The sequence below is a fragment of the Hyla sarda genome, chromosome 2 (assembly GCF_029499605.1).
Source record: "Hyla sarda isolate aHylSar1 chromosome 2, aHylSar1.hap1, whole genome shotgun sequence".
Classification (NCBI taxonomy): Eukaryota; Metazoa; Chordata; class Amphibia; order Anura; family Hylidae; genus Hyla; species Hyla sarda.
In genome coordinates this window covers 406653089-406672981 of record NC_079190.1, presented here as the reverse complement: position 1 = coordinate 406672981, position 19893 = coordinate 406653089, and positions in this window count along the sequence as shown.

Here is a 19893-nt window from a genome sequence, read left to right as displayed (position 1 = left end):
AGAGAAGCGCCTGAGAAGTTTCTGCAGCGGCTGCCCAAGTCTTCCAGGAGCTGGTGGAGCGGCTGAAGAAACTCTCCATAGAGGCCTACTGCCTGCAGGTCCCATTGCCGGAGAGGAATTGTGTCCAAAATTGCAGAAAACCGCACGTCTGTGCGACAGAAATTGCATCAAAATTGTACAGGACTTTGTCTGTGTAAAATACATATGTTGAAAGGCACTTGTGAAAAGAGGGGGAGGAGAAAAGTTTATTCCGGATACTGTAAAAGTGTTAAAGTTGTGCCCGCCATGTGCAAAATCCATACAGAAGCTATGCTGCGTTGTAAAATGTTTGCCATACCTGAAGGGGTTAATGGAATCGGAGAGAAGCGCGCCAAGGAAGCCCACGAAAGTCAGCGTCCCGCCCCTTGGCGTGGAAGTCAAGTCTCCGTCTCCAATCCAAAGTGGAACCAAAAGGGTCCGTCCCCTGTTGCTGGGGGGCAACTTAATAGGGGCACACCCCTGACAAACTTGCCAGAGATCAATATAAAGAGTGGCGCGCATTTGGGCCTCTTCAGTCTACAGGAAGTCAGCGAGTGAAGTAAGATGGCAGAGGCACAAGAACCCACAAGGTCTGTGAGTCCCAAGATTGTGCCCAGCTCCCGAGAAGTTGCCATGGCGGCTGCCCAAGTGTTCCAGGAGCTGGCAGAGTGGCTGCAGAAACTCTCCATAGAGGACTGCTGCCTGCAAGTCCCCTTGTCGGAGTGCGCCGACGAGTGGCCAGCAACACCTGAGGGTGGAACGTTGGCATCACCCGTGAGGTTTTCCCCACATCATCAGACCTGGGGATCCTGGGCGAAGATCCGCACCGACGAATCAGAAGTGAGTACCCCAGCGGAAACCGCATTTTCTACTCCTTCATCCACTTCTAGCCCAGTCTCCAACCCCCAGGTCAAGAAGTCCACAGTACGTCCCTAGTCACCCACGCTGCCCCGCTGGGTGTTCGGCGATGAGCTGCAAGTCATTAGATATATATATGCCTTAATACCTCCTGCCCCTGCCTGGAAAGGAGCACCCCCCCAGTTCCCGCAGCTATGTCGGCGAGGGCCGAACAGGAGGCCTGGATGGCTGCTAACACTGAGGAAATGAGGGAGCAGAGGAGGAGAGAGTACGGTCCTAAAGAGTTGCCATATGAAATGCCAGCAGTCAGATACAAAGCACCTGGAGCACCTGTATATTCGCATGCTGGGCCATCCCAGGGCAGGAGAGCCACCCCTAGAAAGGCAAAGAGCCACTGTTGTAAAATTTGATGGTGTAAGGGGGTTTGGCACCTTAATGGACTGCTACCACGGTGGCACCATCTTAGTCAACAGGCGTGCAGTCAAGAGGGACTACCTTCCCACACACCTACACTCCCTGGAGAACGGGGAGATAGAGTACACCCTGGTCTAAAGTGCATGAGGGGAATGGGTGTCAGCTGTGATTTGTCTCAAGAATCCCACACAGCTACCCTTCGTGTGCTTCCCATCAGAGGATTGGGATTCAGACCCGTTAAGCCTATTAACCCCGAAAGCAAGAGGTCAAGTGAAAGATGATGAGTTCCTGCCCGAGATGCCTGTCATGGCACTCAAGTATGTGTCCGGAGCACAAGGAAAGTCATCTGCAGATGTGCCCAGGCGTACTCCTGGCGTTGAGGAGATTTGGCCTACCCAATGGGCACCAACTAAAGTGCCTCGGCCTACTCCTGCTGAGGAGGACACTTTGTCCCCCAGTGGCACAAGCCGCTGCAGAACAGATGGTGGTCATTGTGAGCCCCACCATCTCACATTCAAATGTGTCCAGGGTGTCATGGAACACCCATGTTAATCCCATGGAGGGGGTCCAGTCCAGAGGGCTTCACTTCATGTCCCAGCCAAAGAAGCCGGGAGACCGGCGAGACTGGGACTGAAAATATCCCATCTGATTATTCTATCCTCATGGCGAAAAGCGCTTACCAGTTATATATTTTGAGGATACTCTTTTATATACTGTGTGGTGTGATATGTTTTGTTTTTCTCGTTCCAGCAACGTTTCAACAACTGTGCCTGGCAACTATGCCAAGAACTATACCTGCAACCATATTTAGAAGCATGTGCCCGGCTTTGCCCTTGAACCTCTAAAGACTACAGTATCCTGAACTTTTATAGGGCACTACCTTAAATCACACGGAAAAAACAAAGATGGTGTGGAACTATTAATATAGTTTTTATTGTTACAATTTTTTGGGACTATTTGATCGCTTTTTATTCATTTTTGCATGATATATAAAGTGACCAAAAATATGCAATTCTGGACTTTGGTATTTTTTTACGTTTTCGCAATTTACGTTTCCAGGCTACCATGGCTTCCTGCAGATTTGGAGTGGTGATCAGACGGTTATACGGGAACCCTTGATTTTACCATGGGTGTCCTGATCAGCTCTGCTGAGCTCCAGTGATTGTCTCTTTCACATTTTAGCAGTGATCAACTTTGATTGCAGCATCTAAAGAGTCAATGCTGGACATTACCCCAGGACCATCCGGCTATGATGCACACTCAGGAGTGGGCACAGGGCATCCATGTACCCTTAAGGTGTTGAGAAATGTACATATTTGGTATCATTGCACGCAGAATTATTCGAACCAATAAATGATTACAAACCTAATCTTTTTCGGTCAAAGGTGTAAAGCAAAAAAATACCAAACGGCCCAAATTTTTGACCACATCCCAGAAAAAATCAGTCATAAAAAGTGATTGAAAAACCAAATCTACACAAAAGTAGTACCTCCTGTTAAAAACTCAACAGCAAAGTCAGAAGATGGTATTGAACAGATTTTTTTTTTTATTTTAATCATAAGTTTTAGTATAATTGGAATCACGCTGACCCATAGAATAAAGTTAGCATATCAGTTTTCGACATTGTGCAATTCCATTTTTTTATTTTGCCCTTCAGAAATGTTTCTGGTTTCACAATAATTTTCACTATTATTTGACAAAATAAAGTGTGCCAATGAAACATACAACTTGGCCCACAAATGGTAAGCCTAAAACAACTTTATCAGGGGAAAAATTTAAAAGTTATGGGTCTTAGAAGTTGAGGAAGAAGAAAATGTGGGCAAATGTTCTCTTGGGGGTTTCCAGTTAAGCTGATTGTCGTTAAAAATGGTCTTCAAAATGTCTGCAGATGCAACCATGGAGCTTTACACTTGTGGTGTCCCGACACCGGATTGCGTCCGCTGCCTTGTGGTGAGGTCCCCAAAGTCAGAGTCCCTAGGTGTAGGTGGGGTCCTCATCCTTATCTAGCCCCTTGTCACCCCTTTTGTAAATAAAATTATTTAATTTAATGTATATATTTATATAGTAGGTGTACTTGCCTAGTTAGCGTCGAAGGACCTGCGGGTCACGTCATGCGTTCGAAAGACTCTATGGTTTGTAGTTCAAGGACCTTTGGAGGAAGTCAGGTGTTTACCCATCAGGCTATGTAACGGTGAGTGACAGCTGACTTGGACCAATCCAAAACGGCCCTGCCCATATAAGGGAGCGGCGGCCATTACTCTTTCTCTATAATGGGAGGCTACCCATACAGTGGGCTGAAGAACAAGAAGATGCCTTTCGAGCCCTGAAATACCTCCTCACGGAACCCCCCATTTTGGCGTATTCTGACTACAGCCTGCTGTTCCGTTTATATACAGACGCTAGCTTCGAAGGCCTGGGGGCAGTCTTATCTCAGGTGCAAGATAGCAAAAAGAAGGTGATTGCCTATGCCAGCCGACATCTCCGAGGTGCTGAAAAGAATGACGCCAACTATAGCTCCTTCAAATTGGAGCTCCTGGCCCTGGTCTGGGCCATTACTGAGAAGTTTAAGGCCTGTCTGGCTGTTACTCCCTTCACGCTCTACACTGATAACAACCCCATGGCCCATTTGAACACGGCTAAGTTGGGAGCTCTTGAACAGCGCTGGGCCTCTCGGTTGGCCAACTATGATTTCAACATTAAGTACCGCAGCGGAAAAAACAATGTTAATGCGGATGTACTTTCTCGCATGGCCCCGGGAGAAGCACCTCCTGGTGAAGATGTGTGGGAAGATGTGGAAATGCCTCCCTTCTACCAAAGGTTCGTGAGCCAGAGTGCTCTAACTGCCCAGGCGGGTGACGGACCTGAATCTCCCAAAGTCCCTGAAGATTTGTCTACATGGAAGACACTTCAGGATGAAAGCCGGGTTATCGGGGACCTCTTAGACTACTGCCTCCACAAGAAAGTGCCCACTCGGCTGCACAAGACACAAGGGGACTTTGAATTGAAGCGGCTGTGGTGGCAGAGGAATCGCCTGTTCCTGCACAAGGGGTTGGTCTACCGAAATTCCCTGGATCCAGTCTCCAGAGACTGCATACACCAGATTGTGGTTCCCAGAAGAGAGGCAGCCATGGTCCTGAATGCCTATCATGATCAATCCGGACACTTCGGGGTCTTTAAGACAGAGGCCACCGTCAGAAGGAGATTTTACTGGTTTGGGATGCGGGGAGACATCGAATCGGTCCTCATGGATCGGGGAACCACCTTTGAAGCCCAGTTGTTCCAAGAACTTTGCCAGTTGCATGACTGCAAGAAGCTCCGGATGACGGCCTACCATCCCCAAGGGAATGGGCTCTGCGAGAGGATCAATCAAGTGTTCATCCAAATGCTCAGAGCTGCCTCTGTCTCAAAGCACGAAGAGTGGCCTCAGCTGTTGCCTGAACTCCTAGATATGTACAACAACACTGTCCACTGCTCTACAGGGTATACGCCTTTTTTCAAGATGATGGGCCAACATGGCCAATTGCCAAAGGATTGGACCTTCGGGCTGCAGGCACCTTTCAACAATTCCCCCCAGATTTCCCAAGGTTGGGTGTCAGAGCATCAACGAAGAATTGAGGAATCCAAAGAAATTGTTGAGAAGAAAATGGGTGAAGTTCATGAGCGCCAGCAGAAAGATTATAATCGACATGCTTCGGCTCAGCCCTTACAGCTTGGAGATAGGGTGTGGCTCCGAAAATTCCCTAGAACCCATAAATTGGACTCATTGTGGGAAAAGGAACCATACACCATTATTGCAATCCCTTACCCCAAAACGGACGTATATGAGGTACAGAAAGACGGGTTCGAGCCACAGGTAGAAACTAAATGTTAGATGGCTGCCTAATTGTCTAGTAAGCTTTAAAATGTATAGTAAGCTTAATAAAAATGTTTTAGAAGCTAGAAACTAAAGATAGATAGCCTCATAATTATTTAGATAGCTTTATAATTGCTTAGATAACTTCATAAACATCTTAGAAGCCTTCTTAGATGTCTAGTAGGATTACTAGTCTACAAAATGTTTAAAATGCCTAGAAAATGTCTAGTAGGTTTAAAAGTACCTAATGTGTATACAAGTTTGTCAGGATGTAGATTCTGTCTAATTAGAGATCCTGCTTATGTCTGTCTTAGTTCCTCTGCCTTAGGGGACAGGCGGCAGGGTTGACTTATTTTAAGTAAGGGGGTTTGTGGTGTCCCGACACCGGATTGCGTCCGCTGCCTTGTGGTGAGGTCCCCAAAGTCAGAGTCCCTAGGTGTAGGTGGGGTCCTCATCCTTATCTAGCCCCTTGTCACCCCTTTTGTAAATAAAATTAATTTAATTTAATGCATATACTTATTTAGTAGGTGTACTTGCCTAATTAGCGTCGCAGGACCTGCGGGTCACGTGATGCATTCCAAAGACTCTATGGTTTGTAGTTCAAGGACCTTTGGAGGAAGTCAGGTCTTTACCCATCAGGCTATGTAACGGTGAGTGACAGCTGACTTGGACCAATCCAAAACGGCCCTGCCCATATAAGGGAGCGGCGGCCATTACTCTCTCTCTTTCCTCATGGGCTGTTGACAGGGAAGGATCTGCGCTGCTGTCATCAGTGAGTTAGGCCCGAGCCTTGCGGCGATGGCTGATCTTTACAAAACTGTGAGTGTAATCAATCCCTAAGCACTCTGCAAGATCACCGGACCATATCTAACCCCTAAATCCGGACGGATTTTCGCGAATTACCCTAAATTCTAAGACTTTTATCAAAATTGAAGGTCCGCAACAACTTCTCAGTCACTGAAGTGTATGGAGACTGTATTAATGAGACTGTTACTGTTCATTGGATGTACCGCAAGTCTTTAACCCCTTAAGGACCGGGGGTTTTTCCGTTTTTGCATTTTCGTTTTTTACTCCTTGCCTTTAAAAAATTATAACTCTTTCAATTTTGCACCTAAAAATCCATATGATGGCTTATTTTTTGTGCCACCAATTCTAATTTGTAATGACATCAGTCATTTTGCCCAAAAATCTACGGTGAAACGGAAAAAAAAATCATTGTGCGACAAAATTGAAAAAAAACCCGCTGTTTTGTAACTTTGGGGGGCTTCTGTTTCTACATAGTACATTTTTCCGTAAAAATGACACCTCATCTTTATTCTGTAGGTCCATACGATTAAAATTATACCCTACTCATATAGGTTTGATTTTGTCGGACTTCTGGAAAAAATCATAACTACATGCAGGAAAATTAATACGTTTAAAATTGTCATCTGCTGACCCTTATAACTTTTTTATTTTTCCGTGTATGGGGCGGTATGAGGGCTCATTTTTTGCGCCGTGATCTGAAGTTTTTAATGGTACCATTTTTGCATTGATAGGATTTATTGATCGCTTTTTATTCATTTAGAAATGATATAAAAAGTGACCAAAAATTAACAATTTTGGACTTTTGAATTTTTTTGCGCGCACGCCATTGACCGAGCGGTTTAATTAATGATATATTTTTATAATTCCGACATTTCCGCACGCGGTGATACCATATATGTTTATTTTTATTTTTATTTACACTGTAGTTTTTTTTTTATTGGAAAAGGGGGGTGATTCAAACTTTTAATAGGGGAGGAGTTAAATGATCTTTATTCACTTTTTTTTCCCACTTTTTTTGCAGTGTTATAGGTCCTATAGGGACCTATAACACTGCACACACTGATCTTCATCATTGATCACTGGTTTCTCATAAGAGACCAGTGATCAACGATTTTGCCGCATGACTGCTCATGCCTGGATCTCAGGCACTGAGCAGTCATTCGGTGATCGGACAGTGAGGAGGCCGGTAGGGGCCCTCCCGCTGTCCTGTCAGCTGTTCGGGATGCCGCGATTAGCCGCGGCTATCCCGAACAGCCCGACTGAGCTAGCCGGCAACTTTCACTTTCGCTTTTAGCCGCGCGGCTCAGCTCTGAGCGCGCGGCTAAAGGGTTAATAGTGCGCCGGGCCCAGCCGTGATATGATGCGGGGTTACTGTGTAACCCTGCGTTATATCAGGAGAGCAGGACCAAGGACGTACCGGTAGGTCCTTGGTCCTTAAGGGGTTAAGTAAAGTTTATCCAAGTTCAAATTCAACTACCTTGTGGACCTTCAGTCATTTTATGCATGCACCTATCGTTACTGGGAAGGGCGGTGATAGGCCGGAGAATTACCTCAGCATACTAGCCCTCAGCCTGGCGTCACGAACAATTGGGTTAACCTTAACCCATGATCCAGGGGCCTTTACTAAGCTGTCTTATGCCTCCAGATGCCATGGTGGCCATTGCCAAACTGTGATTACTCGGTGAAGTGCTGATGGGGAACAGAGACAGCTATATACCTTGGAAACTACTGAATGCAAAATCTAGAGGGTTAACTTCCAGGTCCAGCGCAAGCTCTCATCTTAAATATTGTGGCAGGAACCCAAATGTCTATAACCCAGTTGTCTATGTCTACAAAATAAACTGTTGCTTAATATCTAATGTATCTGTTTTTTTTATTTTCCAAAGTATTTTTTACCGAGCATAACATCAGTGTCTTGAAATGGTTATTAGTGACTGTGTGACTCACAAGCCATTTCCTGATCAACCAGACTGCCCTGATTTATCAAACTGTGTGGGAGAAAAACTGGAGAGATTTCCCCATAACAACCAATTAAAGCTCAACTTTCACTTTACCAGGTGATGCTAGGCATTAACCGTGGGTCCTGGCTGTTGATAGAATCCGGGATCCACCGGATATGAAGTGGGCTCAGCTCGTGAGCACGCTTCAAACACCGGTAGTGGGAACAAGACGTACCAGTACTCCCTTGGTCCTTAAAGTGTACCTGTCATCAACAAAAACTTTTTTTTTATAATGTAGATAACATATGTATATTATGTATACTTATTATGTATACTTTTTTTTTTATATATATCAACTAGCTCCAGAAAGTTAAACAGATTTGTGAATTACTTCTATTAAAAAATCGTAATCCTTTCAGTACTTATGAGCTGCTGAACTTGAGTTGTTCTTTTCTGTCTAAGTGCTCTCTGATGACACGAGTCTCGAGAACCGCCCAGTTTAGAAGCCAATCCCCATAGCAAACCTATTCTACTCTGTGCAGTTCCCGAGACAAGCAGAGATGTCAGCAGAGAGCACTGTTGCCAGACAGAAAACAACAATTCAACTTCAGCAGCTGATAATTATTGAAAGGATTAAGATTTTTTAATAGAAGCAATTTACAAATCTGTTTAACTTTCTGGAGCCAGTTGATATATATATATATATATATATATATAAAAAAAAAAGTTTTTTCCTGGAATACCCCTTTAACTCTCACATATTTCCATATTTTTAAAGCAGAAAAAAAAGTGTGAAGTAGTTTTTGAATATCTCCCCCACTGTTTTATTTTGTTTCTTTTTTTTTAGAACTGAAGGGAACTCAATGGCTACAAATAATACACAAACCTGGTCAAATGAACACACATAAACAAAGGTTAATACAGGAAATGGTGGTTTGGTATGGAATAGGTTATATTAAGGTGGTAAATGTTTACAGACATTCGTATGGTTGTACCTGTTAAAGACCGGTATACAAAAAGCTAAAAAACAAAACAAACCTAGGTTAAGCAGCAGTGAGGTTAAAATGTGTATAGTGATCAGCCACATAGTCACCTGAAAGTAATACCTTAAAAGAGTGTGACAAAAGCGCTTTCCAATATTTTACATATTTTCATACATTACAGCTACTTTAATTGTGAAATGTTAAAACATCTAGCTATATATTTCTATGACTATGCCTCCAATATCCTGCTCCTTGGTGCAAGCGTCTTACTGAGCTCCAGCGTGACGTATTGGGCCCAGGAAGCACTCAGGTGCAATGTCTCATATTGACATTCAACAAAGTTCTGGCCACTGCGATGTCCCACCTCAATGAGAGTTTGAGACATTAAATTCGGGTGCTTCCGGTGCCCAATTTGTCACGCTGCAGCTTAAAAAGAGGATGGCACAGGGGATCGGAGCAGGACACCAGAGGTACTGTGGGAGGTTTATATTTTTTTAATATATTACACAATGTGCAAAGTTCACTACACCTGCTGCCGGATAACCCCTTTAACCCCTTAAGGACCCAGACAATTTTCACTGAAGGACCCGGCTATTTTTTTGCACATATGACCACTTTCACTTTAAGCATTAATAACTCTGGGATGCTTTTACCTTTCATTCTGATTCCGAGACTGTTTTTTCGTGACATATTCTACTTTATGTTTGTGGTAAAATTTTGTCGATACTTGCATAGTTTCTATAATTTTATGATTTTATAATAATAATTTTATGAAAAAATTGAAAATTTTTGATTTTTTTTTTACTTTGAAGCTCTCTGCTTATAAGGAAATGAATATTCCAAATAAATGATATATTGATTCACATATACAATATGTCTACTTTAGGTTTGCATCATAAAGTTGACATGTTTTTACTTTTGGAAGACATCAGAGGGCTTCAAAGTATAGCAGCAATTTTCCAATTTTTCACAAAATTTTCAAAATCGAAATTTTCAGGGACCAGTTCAGTTTGAAGTGGATTTGAAGGGCCTTCTTATTAGAAATACCCCACAAATGACCCCATTATAAAAACTGCACCCCTCAAAGTATTCAAAATGACATTCAAAAGGTTTGTTAACCCTTTAGGTGTTTCACAGGAACAGCAGCAAATTGATGGAGCAAATTCAAAATCTTCATTTTGTACATTGGCATGTTCTTGTAGACCCAGTTTTTGAATTTTTACAAGGGGTAAAAGGAGAGAAATCTTCCTATAATGTGTAACCCAATTTCTCTCGAGTAAGAAAATACCTCATATGTGTATGTCAAGTGTTCGGCGGGCACAGTAGAGGGCTCAGAATGGAAGGAGCGACAATGGGATTTTGGAGAGTGAGTTTTTCTGAAATGGTTTTTGTGGGGCATGTCGCATTTAGGAAGCCCCTTTGGTGCCAGAACAGCAACAAAAAAAACAAACACATGGCATACTATTTTGGAAACTACACCCCTCAAGGCACGTAACAAGGGGTACAGTGAGCCTTAACATCCCACAGGTGTTTCACGACTTTTTGTTAAAGTTGGATGTGTAAATGATTTATTTATTTTTCCCACTAAAATGCTGGTTTTCCCTCAAATTTTAAATTTTTACAAGGGATAATAGGACAAAATGTCCCCCAAAATTTGTAACCCCATCTCTTCTGAGTATGGAAATACCCCATGTGTGGACGTCAAGTGCTCTGAGGCGCACTACAATGCTCAGAAGAGAAGGAGTGCCATTGAGCTTTTGAAGACAGAATTTGGTTGGAATAGAAGTCGGGGGCCATGTGCGTTTACAAAGCCCCCCCATCGTGCTTTTGGAAACTACACCCTTCACAGAATTCAATAAGGGGTGCAGTGAGTATTTACACCCCACTGGCGTTTGACAGATCTTTGGAACAGTGGGCTGTGCAAATGAAAAATTAAATTTTTCATTTTCACGGACCACTGTTCCAAAAATCTGTCAGACACCTGTGGGGGGTAAATGCTCACTGTACCCCTTATTACATTACATGAGGGGTGTAGTTTCCAAAATGGGGTCACATGTGGGGGGGGGGGGGGTCCATTGTTCTGGCTCTATGGGGCTTTATAAACACACGTGGCCTTCAATTCCGGACAAATTTTCTCTTCAAAATCCCAATGGCGCTCCTTCTCTTCTGAGCATTGTAGTGCGCAAGCAGAGCACTTTACATACACATATGGGGTATTTATATACTCAGAAGAAATGGGGTTACAAATTTTGCGGGCTATTTTCCTATTTTTCCTAGTAAAAATGAAAAAATTTGGGTAACACCAGCATTTTAGTGAAAACAATAATTTTTTTCATTTTCCCATCCAACTTTAATGAAAATTTGTCAAACACCTGTGGGGTGTTAACCTCCTGAGCGGTATTCCCGAGCGTGACTCGGGGTTAATTTTCCCTGCCAGGATCGGTAACCCCGAGTCACGCTCGGGGTAGAATTGCAGAGTTCCCGGCCGGGCTGCACGATATATCGCAAAAGCAATGCGATATAGCGATGCGGCCCCCCGGGAAAACATGCGATTATCTGCTCTGGTCGGCTCCCGTTGCGGGGGCCGGCCAGAGCAGGTAAAGAAAAATACTAAAAGTCAGTGTTTCCCTACCAGGGGGCCTCCAGCTGTTGCAAAACTACAACTCTCAGCATGCCCGAACAGCCAAAGGCTGTCCGGGCATGCTGGGAGTAGTAGTTTCACAACAGCTGGAGGCCCCCTGGTAGAAAAACACTGAGCTAAGTGTAAAAGGAAGAAGTAGTAAAATAAAAAAAAACTTTTGCTCACCTAGTCCCGGTCCCTGCAGATGCCGTTCCCCTCCGTGCGGTCCGGGGTGTCCTCTCTTCACTATTCATCTTCTAGGACCTTTCACTTTTCAGCCAATCACAGGCCGCAGTGGTGTAAAGCCTGTGATTGGCTGAAGGGGAAAGGGCTTGTTCTGCAGCAAATACACTAGGTTTGAAATCTGCCCGGCAAACCTAGTGTATTTGCTGCAGGATAAGACAAGGTGAGAAGGGGGGATGAATGTGACAAAGGGGGGAATGTGACAAGGGGGGAATGTGACTGGGGGGGAATGTGACAGGGGGGGATGTGACATGAAGGGGGGGATGTGACAGGGGGGGAGGGGAATGTGACATGAAGGGGGGATGTGACAAGGGGGGGGATGTGACAGGGGGAGGGGAATGTAACATGAAGGGGGAGAATGTGACAAGGGGGGGAATGTGACAAGGGGGGAAGAATGTGACAAGGAGGGGAAAGAATGTGACAAGGAGGGGGGAGAATGTGACAAGGAGGGGGGAGAATGTGACAAGGAGGGGGGAGAATGTGACAAGGAGGGGGGAGAATGTGACGGGGGATGTGACAAGGGAGAGGGGAATGTGACGGGGGAGATGTGAAATGGGCGGAGGGAGATGTGAAATGGGCGGAGGGAGATGTGAAATTCAGTAAAAAAAAATTGTACCGCTTTTGGTACACATTTCCAGACAGAATCATACCGCCAGGGAGGTTAAGGCTCACTATACCCCTTGTTACGTTCTGTGAGGGGTGTAGTTTCCAAAATGTGGTCACATGTGGGTATTTATTTTTTTGCGTTTATGGCAGAACCGCTATCAAATCAGCCACCCCTGTGCAAATCCCCAATTTAGGCTTCAAATGTACATAGTGCGCTCTCACTCCTGAGCCTTGTTGTGCGTCCGCAGAGCATTTTACGCCCACATCTGGGGTATTTCCGTACTCAGGAGAAATTGCGTTACAAATTTTGGGGGTCTTTTTTTCCTTTTAACACTTGTGAAAATAAAAAGTATGGGGCAACACCAACATATCAGTGTAATTTTGTAAATTTTTTTACACTAACAGGTTGGCTAGAAATTTGCGCTGCGGCGAAAAATTTGCTGCAGCTCATAATTGAAGCAGGAAACTTACTGTAAACCTGCCCGCGGGAATGTACCCTGTACGTTCACATGGGGGGCAAACCTCCAACTGTTTCAAAACTACTCCCAGCATGTACTGACAGACTGTGCATGCTGGGAGTTGTAGTTTTGCAACAGCTGGAGGCACACTGGTTAGAAAATCTTCAGTTAGGTTCTGTTACCTAACTCAGTATTTTCCAACCAGTGTGCCCATAGCTGTTGCAAAACTACAACTCCCAGCATGTACTGATCGCCGAAGGGCATGCTGGGAGATGTAGTTATGCAACAGCTAGAGGTACGCAACTACAACTCCCATCATGCCAAGATAGCTGTTTCGGCATGCTGGGATTTGCAGTTTTGCAACATCTGGAGGGCTACAGAAAGAGACCACTGCACTGTGATCTCCAAACTGTGGACCTCCAGATGTTGCAAAACTACAAATCCCAGCATGCACAGACAGCAAACAGCTGTGTGGGCATGCTAGAAGTTGTAGTTTTTCAAGATCTAGAGGGCAGTATAGAGATCACTGTGTGGTGGTCTCTAAACTGTAGACTTCCAGCTGTTGCAAAACTGCAAATCCCAGCATGCCCAAACAGCTGTCTGGGCATGCTGGGAGTTGTAGTTTTGCAACACCTGGAAGGCTACAGTCTCAGACTGCAGCCCTCTAGATGTTGCTAGGCAACTTACCGGCTTCCGTCGGATCCAGGGAGCCGTCCTCTTCTGCCGCACGACATCGCCGCCCGCGCCGATCACCGCAGCCGATCCCGTCCCGCAGCCTCCACCAACGGGTAAGTGGATCTTCCGCGTCTAGACCACCAATAGCAGGGATAGGAGGGATGGCACCCCTGCCCCCTCAATCCTATCCCTTCAGGGGGATCGTGGGTGTCTTAGACAACCGCGATCCCCCTTATATTCCCGGTCACCGGGTCACCATAGACCCGTGTGACCCGGAATCGGCGCAAATCGCGAGTGTGAATTCACTTGCAATTTGCTCTGATCGCCGACATGGGGGGTCTGATGACCCCCCTGGGCATTTGCACGTGGTGCCTGCTGATCGATATCAGCAGTCACCCCAGTCAGGTCCCCGCCCGGCGTGCGGCGGGGACCAAAATTCCCATGGGTGTACAGGTACGCCCTGGGTCCTTAAGACCCAGGTACAGAAGGCGTGTCCATACGCCCTAGGTCCTGAACGGGTTAAATCATTTTTGTCACTGAGCAGTTTGAAAATGAATATGTTTAACATTTGTAAATGTTAAAGGGATGCTCTGTTGGAAAAAAAAAATTTCAAATCAACTGGTCCCAGAAAGTTAAACAGATTTGTAAATTACTTCTATTAAAAAACACTAATCCTTCCAGTACTTATCAGTTGCTGTATACTAAAGAGGAAGTTGAGTTGCTCTTTTCTGTCTGACCACAGTGCAAACCTCATAGCAACCTCTCCTGCTGCGGTCAGCAGAGAGCACTGTGGTCAGACAGAAAAGAAATAGAAAAAGAAAAGAACTTCCTGTGGAGCATATAGAGGCTGATAAGTACTGGAAGGATTAAGATTTTTTAACTCTTAAGGACACAGGATTTTTTCATTTTTGCACTTTCATTTATTCCCCCTCACTTTCTAAAAATCATAATTCTTTAAATTTTCCACCTACAGACCTATATGGGGGCTTGTTTTTTGCACCACCAATCAATCATTTCACCACAAAATCTATGGTGAAAGCAAAAAAAAAAAAAAAAAAAAAAAAAAATATATATATATATATATATACTTGTGGGGCATAATTGAATTAAAAAAAACACCATTTTGTAACTTTTGGGGAATTTCGATTCTACGCAGTGCACGTTTCTTTAAAAAAATGACACCTTATTCTGTAGATAGGTCCATACGATTAAAATAATACCTTTAAAATAATACTTTTAAAAAATTACAGCAAATTTTTTGCCGAAGCGCAAATTTCTAGCCAACCTGTTAGTGTAAAAAAATTATCATGTTTAAAAATGTCCTCTTCTGACCCCTATAACTTTTTTATTTTTCCTTATATAGGGCTATAGGAGGGCTCATATTTTTTTTTTGCGCCATGGTCTGTTGTTTTTATCGGTACCATTTTTGTTTTGACAGGAGTTTTTGATTGCTTTTTATACATTTTTTATGGTATACAAAGTCACCCAAAATACGCAATTTTGGACTTTAGTATTTTTTATTTAAGCATACGCCATTGACTGTGCTGTTCAACTAACATTATATTTTTATATTTCGGATATTTACGTACGTGGCAATACCACACATTTTTATTTTTGTTTACATATTTTTTTTATGGGAAAAGGGGGGGTGATTCAAACTTTTATTAGGGAAGGGGTTAAATCACATTTGTTAACAATTTTTCTTAACTTTTTTTTACACTATTTTTTTGTCCCCATAGGGGACTATTACATGCAATCATTAGATTGCATACACTGTTCAAAGCTATGCCATAGCATAGCATTGGTCAGTGATTGGAGAATCGATGGGACGGCGAGGAGGCAGGTAGGGGCCCTTCCGCCATCCTCTTAGCTGATCGGGACATCTTGATTTCCCCGCAATGATCCCAATCAGCTCTGCTTAGCTGCCGGGACTGTATTTTCTGCATTTTAGACACCGCAATCATAGTTAATGCCTGGCATTGGCCCGATCGCCGGTGTCCGACATTAGCCGCGGGACCTGGCTGCTGATAGCAGTCGGGACCGAAAGTATATGAAGCAAGCTCAGCTCCTGAAAGGTCCAAGTTGTCCAAATTGTGCTCTGTTTATGCCTAGACAGAGGCCAAATGAGCAATTATACATTAGTTACCTCCACTTTACATATTTGTGGGTTTAACCTGGCAAACAGCTTGTCCTTATAGCCTTTATATACATTATTTTGGAAATCCTGTACAGAGCATCCCACATGCTCTTCTTCTTTGGCATTGTGGGAAATAATTTGTAACCAGTTGATTTTTGTCTTTTCTTATAAACCTTTGACATCTCTATTTGACAACTCGTGGTTTCCTCCAGGTTTTTGACCTGGAGCCCTTTGGTTGTTATGAACTGAAAAAAAGGTTGTTTTTTTTTTGACTGGTGACGTTCTAACTAGAATCCTCAACACTCTTCAGATAGATCCATTTCTTTTGGGGCTTTATCAGCTGTGCATTGTGGGCAGTGTGCTTTTACTTTGCACATTGATTTGATCTGAAATGATCTACTATTATCTACTTGTGCACTATTTTTATGTTGTCTGCATTGGCTTTGTCATTTTTCTTGTTGTGCACTGCCAGGGGACATGTTTAGCAGATGCACTGATTGCCTGTGCACAAATTGTTTTTTTTGTGTTCAAATGTACTCCAGTGACCGGCTGGCATAGGAACGTGTGAGAGCTTTTCACACTTTTAGAAAAAAACAGTAGAAGTAGGGTGCTCTAAGTTCTGTAACCGATTACAGGAGCAAAATGTAATAATATACAATTTTCTGCTCCCCTTTTTGGGTTGTGCTATGAGCACAACACCAATGACTGCATAGTATCAGATGCAGAGACCCAGATGCAGTCCATATCCTACCATAATCCCCATGGGGGACATGTGACGGTAACTGGATAGCAATGTATGAAGCAGCCTGTGATTCTTTTCAGTAAAGCCTGACACTGTACTGGTAGTTTAGTATTCATAGAATCCCAATATGGGCAAGAAAATAACAAAAGGCTATTTTAATTTATATACATATGTGAAACAAATAATGATTCAACCGGCACTATCACAGGACGGACTTTTCTGTCCCAAAAGACGGCAATGTCTGCGGAGCAACAATCCGCCAGAACATTGAACAAGTTCAATGTTCTGTTGGTATTTTTGGAGTGGATTTTCTAGGTGGAAAGTCCTTCTAGAAAATTATGCAGTGTGCACTATGTAGCGGAATCCAATTGCTGTACAGGAATTTCCGAGCGGAATTTCAAAACGGAATCCCGCTCGGAAATTCAGTAGTGTGAACCCGGCCTAACAGTTACCAAATGCCAATTCAACACTTGGAATCTCCACATTTTTGTCTCTGACATTTGTTATTAAATAATGAGCTAACAGGCCACTCCAGACTATAACGCTGCTTGTTAGTCAATTTACTTTAACAGACTGGAGGGAATATGTAAAATGTCAGTAATTCCTAAATGGTTAAAGGGGTATTCCAGGCAAAACCTTTTTTTTATATATCAACTGGCTCCAGAAAGTTAAATTACTTCTATTAATTTGTAAATTACTTCTATTTGTAAATTACTTCTATTAAAAAATCTTAATCCTTCCAATAGTTATTAGCTTCTGAAGTTGAGTTGTTGTATCCTGTCTAACTGCTCTCTGATGACTCACGTCCCGGGAGCTGTGCACTCCCATCATGCACAGCTCCCGGGACGTGACATCATCATTGAGCAGTTAGACAGAAAATTCAGACGCTAATAACTATTGGAAGGATTAAGATTTTTTAATAGAAGTAATTTACAAATCTGTTTAACTTTCCAGAGCCAGTGGATATATATAAAAAAAGGGTTTGCCTGGAATGCCCCTTTAACCACTTAAGGACCTAGGGCGTATGGATACGCCTTGACATCCTGGTACTTAAGGTCTCAAGGCGTATCCATATGCCCGTGGGAATTTCGGTCCCAGCCACGCACCGGGCGGGGACCGGGCCGGGGGGACTGCTGATATCAATCAGCAGGCACCCCACGCAAATGCCCAGGGGGTCATCAGACCCCTCCCCGTCGGCGATCGGCTCAAATCTCAAGTGAATTCCCACTTGCGATTTGCGCCGATTCCGGGTCATACGGGTCTATGGTGACCCGGAATAGAAGGGGGATCGCGGTTGTCTAAGACACCCACGATCCCCCTGTAGGCATAGGAGTGAGGTGTCAGGGTTGCCACCCCTCCTATCCCTGCTATTGATCGTCAGAGGCGACGACCAATAGCAGACCGGGGGCGGGGGGGTTAACTTTCGTTTTCCCCATCCTGCCCACCCACAATAGGCGGGGCAGAATGGGGAACTGAAGGGGACCGGGCGCCGACGTCCACTTACCCGTCCGGAGGCTGCGGCAAAACTGCAAATCCCAGCATGCCCAGAAAGCAAACAGCTGTCTCGGCATGCTGGGAGTTGTAGTTGGGTACCTCCAGCTGTTGCATAACTACATCTCCCAGCATGCCCTTCGGTGATTAGTACATGCTGGGAGTTGTAGTTTTGCAACAGCTGGAGGCACACTGGTTGGAAAATACTGAGTTAGGTAACAGAACCTAATTGAAGGTTTTCCAACCAGTGTGCCTCCAGCTGTTGCAAAAGTACAACTCCCAGCATTCACGGTCTGTCAGTACATGCTGGGAGTTGTAGTTTTGAAACAGCTGGAGGTTTGCCCCCCCATGTGAATGTACAGGGTACATTCACACGGACAGGTTTACAGTAAATTTCCTGCTTCAAGTTTGGGCTGCGGCAAATTTTCCGCCTCGCAAACTCCTAGTGGGAAATTCACTGTAACACGCCAGTGCGAATGTACCCTAAAAACACTACACTACACTAACACATAATAAAGGGTAAAACACTACATATACACCCCCTTACACTGTCCCCCCCAATAAAAATTAAAAACGTCTTGTACGGCAGGGTTTCCAAAACGGAGCCTCCAGCTGTTGCAAAACAACAATTCCCAGCATTTCTGGACAGCCACTGACTGTCCAGGCATGCTGGGAGTTTAGCAACAGCTGGAGGCACCCTGTTTGGGAATCACTGGTGTAGAATACCCCTATGTCCACCCCTATGCAATCCCTAATTTAGTCCTCAAATGTGCATGGCGTTCTCTCACTTCGGAGCCCTGTCGTATTTCAAGGAAACAGTTTAGGGCCATATATGGGGTATTGCCGTGCTCGGGAGAAATTGCACTACAAATTTTGGGGTCTTTTTTTCCTTTTACTGCTTGTGAAAAGGAACAGTTGGGGGCTACACCAGCCTGTTAGTGTAAAAAAATAAAAAAATTTACACTAACATGCTGGTGTTGCCCATACTTTTTATTTCCACAAGCGGTAAAAGGAAAAAAAGACCCCCAAAATTTGTAATGCAATTTCTCCTGAGTATGGAAATACCCCAGATGTGGGCGTAAAATGCTCTGCGGACGCACAACAATGCTCAGGAATGAGAGCGCACCATGTACATTTGAGGCCTAAATTGGTGATTTGCACAGGGGTGGCTGATTTTACAGCGGTTCTGACAAACGAAAAAAAAAAAATACCCACATGTGACTCCATTTTGGAAACTACACCCCTCACCGAACGTGACAAGGGGTATAGTGAGCCTGAACACAGGTGTTTGACGAATTTTCATTAAAGTTGGATGGGAAAATGAAAAAAATTATCTTTTTTCACTAAAAAGCTGGTGTTACCCTAAATTTTTCATTTTCACAAGGGAAAATAGGAAAAAAGCCCCCCAAATTTGTAACCCCATCTCTTCTGAGTAAGAACATACCCCATATGTGAATTTAAAGTGCTCTGCGGGCGAACTACAATGCTCAGAAGAGAAGGAGCGCCATTGGGATTTTGTAGAGAAAATTTGTCCGGAATTGAAGGCCACATGTGTTTACAAAGCCCCCATAGTGCCAGAACAATGGACCCCCGACACATGTGACCTCAATTTGGAAACTACACCCCTCACGTAATGTAATAAGGGGTACATTGAGAATTTACTCCCCACAGGTGTCTGACAGATTTTTGGAACAGTGGTCCGTAAAAATGAAAAATTTAATTTTTCATTTGCACAGCCCACTGTTCCAAAGATCTGTGGGGTGTAAATACTCACTGCACCCCTTATTAAATTCTGTGAGGGGTGTAGTTTCCAAAATGGGGTCACATGTGGGGGGGGTCCACTGTTCTGGCACCACGGGGGGGATTTGTAAACGCACATGGCCCCTGACTACCATTCAAAACAAATTCTCTTTCCAAAAGCTCAATGGCGCTCCTCCTCTTCTGAGCATTGTAGTTTGCCAACAGAGCATTTTACATCCTAACATGGGGTATTTCCATACTCAGAAGAAATGGGGTTACAAATTTTGGGGATCATTTTCTCCTATTAC